Here is a 6,000-nt window from a genome sequence, read left to right as displayed (position 1 = left end):
ACCGCGACCAAAAAGTCTCGCCTCTTGACAGCAATCGGATCCGCCATCAGGGAGATCAATCAATCAATCAGCCGTGTGCAATAAACTCGCGACAACATCTGCGCGCACCAAGTCCAGCTGCGTATGATATCGGTCTTGTGATCCGTCTGTCCTGCGTAAATAAATTTCTAGACTTGTCTTAAGTCAAATAAATAGATTTTTAGAGTTGTCTTAAGTCAAATTTTTAAACTTAAACTGAATTTGTATAAAAAATTGTTAAGATTTATAGTATTAAATTAGTATCATTAAGTTTATCGTAGAATATATTTTCATAAATGCTCATTTTATATTATATATGTTGTTACTTTTTTTTTATAAAATTAGTTAAAGTTAAAAAAGTTTGATTGTCATGTATTATAGGAATTAATTTATTTGGGGACGGAGGGAGTACGTACCAGCGATAAATATCTTTATACTTCATCATTATGAACTGTGACACTTTAATTTTTCTTTCAGCGAATTACACCGACAGAGGTCATCCACAAACAAGCAGGTACACTCATCTTCTATAAATACTTTAAATTAATGACACACATATTGCAAAATACTTCCTAATTTGGATTACCCACGCATTTATTTGAGGTCCAAACTTCGTAATCATCACTATCATAATCTACTAATAATCAGCAATACAAGATACTCCAGATTTGAAATTACCATCTCGTGGTCATAATTACGTAGTATGTTGCTAGTAGAAATAGTATTATAGTATAAGAGAACTTAAATGTTAAAACTTATTGAATAGACCGTGCCATGTGAAATGGTGGGCTATAACAAAAGAGTTCCTACTCTTAAAAAAAGGAGGTGCGGTATTAAGGGCATGCTTGATTTCAATCCAGGCAAACTTGTTTGGCACTACCAACAATATTTGGCGTTTGACTTTAGACGCCTAGGGTTACCATACACGTCTGAGAGGCCTCCGTCCATCCAAACCTTTGGGGTCTGAAGACGAAAATAAATCACCTGTCAATGGCGCCACGGACGATGTCCGGTCGGCACCCTCGCGCGTAGGGTTCAAGCCCCGCGGATGCGTTCATTCGCCAGCCAGAGGTAAAAAAAAAATCTCATCGTCTGTCCTACGTTTCTCAAACACAGGTAAATTGACCGGCCCACTCACATGGTAACAGACCCCTATGTGAGGGCGGGATATGGAGTTCGGGGATTTTCTCGGCCTACGTAAGAGGTCTTCTACCTTAAACACAAAGTTACGGGGCTGTCTGCCCACCGCAGGCTGAGTTTTTTTAATAAATCACCCATGATGTAAACGTGAATATTTTTTTTAAAAAAAGGGCTAGAAATGCCTTAGATTCTATCACTTTGCCTAGGTTAGACCTTCTATTTTAATCTTTCTGCGTAAACAATCGTGACATAGATCACTAAGTAGAGAAACGACTTTTGATCCGCTTCGAAATTTGGCTTTAGTCTCGGTATTTTTCGTGCCTGGGACTAGAGAAACCTTTAGTCCCGGTTGGTAGCTCCAACCAGAACTAAAGGTCCCTGCCCAACGGCTACTGCGGCAGGCTTTTGCTATAGGGGATCTTTAGTCCCGGTTGGAGCTACCAACCGAGACTAAATGTTAACTTTTACTCTCGGTTGGTCCCTCCAACCGGGAGTAAAAGTCTACTCCCGGCTGGAGGCTCCGTCCGGGACTAGAAATGGACCTTTAGAACCGGTTGTTGTCTCCAATCGGGACTAAAGATCCCCTTCTATATACCCCTTCTTCCAACCGGGACTAAATCTATATTCTTTTAAAACAATTTTATGCCTTGTATTTAATTTACTGTGCAATTAATAAGACTTTGACATTTTATAGAAAGAAATATATAAAAAAATAAATGGAGCTTGAAACGGGCGGGAAGTGAAACTGTAGCCCAACTTTAGTCCTGGGTAGATCTACCACCCGGGACTAAAGGTGGGCTGCATTATTTGCGGCCCGCCAAAATACACCTTTAGTCCCCGCTCGTAATACCAGCCGGAACTAAAGGTACCTATAGTTCCGGCTGGTATTACCTACCTTTAGTCCCGGGTATTTACAGGAGCCGGGACTAAAGGTCCCTCCCCTATATAAGGCGGCCGTTTCTTCTTCCTTCTCACTCATCGTCTTCGTCGCCCATCGCAACTGCCGTCGCCGCCGCCCTCGTCACCGTCGCCCGTGGCCACCTCATCATCCTTGACCTCGCCGTCGTCGGACCCGGCGCCGATCTTCTCCTTCCCAACCTCCGACGCGCTCTTCGACTGCGCGTGGTCTGAGTCCCACGACTCCCTCTGCGCCGCCGCCTCTAGGGACGGTTCCATGCGCCTCTTCGACGCCGTTGAAAGGTCCTAATGGCTAGAGGGGGGGTGAATAGCCTAATAAAAATTTCTACAACAATACTTAACAAAATGATTAGACAATTATGTGGCGAAGCAAGTGTTGCGCTAGGCTACTTAAAATGCAAGCCACCTACCACAACTCTAATTTAGATAGTTTCTATTCACACAATAGCTATGACACTACCCTATGTTAGTGTGCTCTCAAAGGCTAACTAAAGAGCCACACCAACCAACCAAGCAAGCTCTCACAACTAGCTACACTAAAGAGCTTGACAACTAGTTTGCGGTAATATAAAGAGAGTGATCAAGGAGGTTATACCGCAGTGTAGATGAAGGAACCAATTAATCACAAGAATGAATAACAATGAAGACCAATTACCTCGGAATCAATGATGAACACAATGATTTTTTATCGAGGTTCACTTGCTTGCTGGCAAGCTAGTCCTCGTTGTGGCGATTCACTCACTTGGAGGTTCACGCGCTAATTGGCTTCACACGCCAAACCCTCAATAGGGTGCCGCACAACCAACACAAGATGAGGATCACATAAGCCACGAGCAATCCACTAGAGTACCTTTTGGCTCTCTGCCGGAGAAAGATCAACAACCCCTCACAATCACCACAATCGGAGCCGGAGACAATCACCACCCTCCGCTCAACGATCCTCGCTGCTCCAAGCCGTCTAGGTGGCGGCAACCACCAAGAGTAACAAACGAATCCCGTAGCGAAACACGAACACCAAGTGCCTCTAGATGCAATCACTCAAGCAATGCACTTGGATTCTCTTCCAATCTCACAAAGATGATGAATCGATGATGGAGATTCTTTCTAAGTCCAAGCACTTGATCATCACCATGGCATCATCATCATCATGTTATGATCTTCATTTGCTTCACTATTTGGAGTGTGCTACCTATCTCATGATCACTTAATAAACTAGGTTAGCACTTAGGGTTTCATCAATTCACCAAAACCAAACTAGAGTCTTCAGCCGTGCGGCTCCCGTCACCGCAGAACCCCGTGCGCCTCCTCCGCGAGCACACGCGGGAGGTGCACGGCCTCGACTGGAACCCCAACACCAGTCGCCCCAACGCTGGCCGCCCCACACGCCACCACATGGCCAGGAGCCGCGCGACGTATTCGAAAACCACCATGCATATTCGAAAACCTATTCGAAAACCAAAACGAATCATCAATTGAAAATAGAAACAAAAAATAAAGAAAAAAAAGAAAACCTTTAGTCCCAGTTGGTAATACCAACTGGGACTAAATGGCCGACCCACGTGGCCAGGCCGGGAGGCCTCTTTAGTGCGGGAGGTGGACCTTTAGTCCCAGGCAAGAAACCGGGACTAAAAGAGGGGCCTTTTAGTCCCGGATTTGTGCTCCTGGTTGAGAAACCAGGACTAGAGGAGTTTCCCAACCAGGAGTATAGCTTGTTTCTGTACTAGTGGATAATGCATTGTAGAAGGACGTATGTTACCCCTTCGGTCCGAAAACATAAGGAGTTTTGAGCTATACTAAGTGAAAGCTTCCAAAATTTGACAAAATATATAGAAAAGAACAATAACATGTAAGATTTCAGACAAGTAATAAGATGTACTCCCTCCATGTTTCCAAAGAAAGTCAGTTTAAGGTTGTCTTAAGTCAAATATTTTAAACTTTGACTACAAATAAATTCTTTTGGGTTGAGTTTAAAAATATGAAAGTGATGTAACTAGATTCATCTCAAAATGTAGTTTTATAAAAGTATATATTGAGTATATTTTCATTACTATAGAAAACTTAACCGAGACGGGCAAAAACGATTAATCGAGGCGGGCATCCTATCAGCCTTCGCGAAAAGGTCACGGTTAATCCGGCCTTAACGGAGGCAGTTGGTCGCCTGCCTCGGTTAATCAAATAAAAAACAAAAATTCATGGACAAGCCCAGTGAGCCCACCCAAGGGCCTGCCGAGCCCATCCACAGGCCGCCGCCGTCGCAGCTGCTTGTAGGTGACAGCATCCCCGCTGGACCGCCAGGATCCGGCTGCCCGACGCTGGATCTGGTCACCTGCCGCCGGATCTGGCCTCCGGTCGTCGGATCTACGAGCAAAGGAGGGGAGGGGAGGAGCGTCGCCAGTGAGGCCTCCCCCACCACCGGAGGTGATGCCCTATGACGCCGGTGAGGCGTCCCCCACCGTGGATCTACAAGGGAGAGAGGGTGAGCTAGGGACAGATCCACCATGGATTTGAGAGAGAGGAGGAGGAGGGCATACCTTTTCCACCGGGAGCGGAGGCGAGCAAGTCGTCTATGGCCACGAACTCCATCGCAGTGGAGACGCCGACGCAGTAGGATGGGGTGAGAGATGGGTGGCGTCGCTACCGTGGGGAGAAGGATGGGTGGCGCCGCTGCTATGGGGAGAGGGATGGTGGCGCCGTCGGGAGAGGAGGCGAAGGAAGGGGAGGGCCGCTGAGGGAGGGAGGGAGAGAGAGTGGAGGGGGAGGCGCGTTGCTTCATCGAGGGCGTGAGGCGCCACTACGTCGGGAGAGGAGGTTGACGCGCGACTGAGGGAGAGCGAGGTGAGGATGGAAGTTAGGGTTTGTTGTGCTCGTGGTATATATACTAGGAACCCGTTACCGAGCCTAGATGGGCTGTTTGGGCCACTATTTACCGAGCGTGGGCCTTATAATGTGACCACCTCGATTAATCACTATTAACCGAGGCAGTTGCTGGGCCGGCTGTCGGCCACCCAATAACGGTGGTGGGCAACCGACCCTCCTGCCTCCAAGGCAGTTTGGGAAACACCTCGGTTAAGTTTTTGTGTAGCAGTGTTTATAAATATTTTATAGCAAAAAGTAGTGGTCAAAGTTGTTTTTGAGACTGTGTCAATGTCCAAAACGACTTTCTTGAGGAACATGGAGGGAGTAAACTTAAATCTATACTTTCTTTGATGCGATAGATGTTAAGGGCGCCTGAAATGGTTAGAGTCAGTTACTAGCTCTAAGTCAACTTCTCTAATAGTGCTAACTTTAGCACATAGCTTTTAACATTGATAGCCCTACATGACATTCTCACATAACCTTGAAGTGTGTAAGAGCTTATCTCTTAATTAAGAGCTAGCTTTTTTCTCTCTTTGATTAGGGCATGTACAACGGGTCTTCAGAAGCCGTCTCTACGATGTATATTTTGCAAAAAACACCCCACCGATATGAGGAGACGGGGTCGGCGTCGTCTCGTGAGACGACGAGGAAGTCCCGTTGCCCGAGGCCGAGGTGACTTCTCCAGCAGCGTTGTACGGGCGCTGCCGTCTCCAACCCTGAGGGCGAGGATCCAGTGCGCACGATTCAGGGAAATCTCTCTCAAGAGATCCAGGCCGAGGCGACTTCGTTCCAGGCCGCCGGAGAGGCCATCGCGGCAGCGGGCATCTCGTTGCAAGCCGCCGGAGGAAGTAGCTGTTCCGGCCATCGCGGTCGTTTGGTAGGTGGTGTCGTGCGCCGCCGCCGCTGCCGGAGAGCGCAGCCTCCGTGGGATTCAACAAACGTACGATGACTGTTGGTCGACGAGCGCAATCCTGCCCAGCTATGGCGTGCACGTTCTTGATTAATCACTTGATCTTGTAAATTGAAGCTAGTTAGGCTGTTTGGGATTAGTAGAATTGTTCCTTGATC

This window comes from Miscanthus floridulus, chromosome 5 (assembly GCF_019320115.1).
Source record: "Miscanthus floridulus cultivar M001 chromosome 5, ASM1932011v1, whole genome shotgun sequence".
Taxonomy (NCBI): domain Eukaryota; kingdom Viridiplantae; phylum Streptophyta; class Magnoliopsida; order Poales; family Poaceae; genus Miscanthus; species Miscanthus floridulus.
This window is presented reverse-complemented; position numbering follows the sequence as displayed.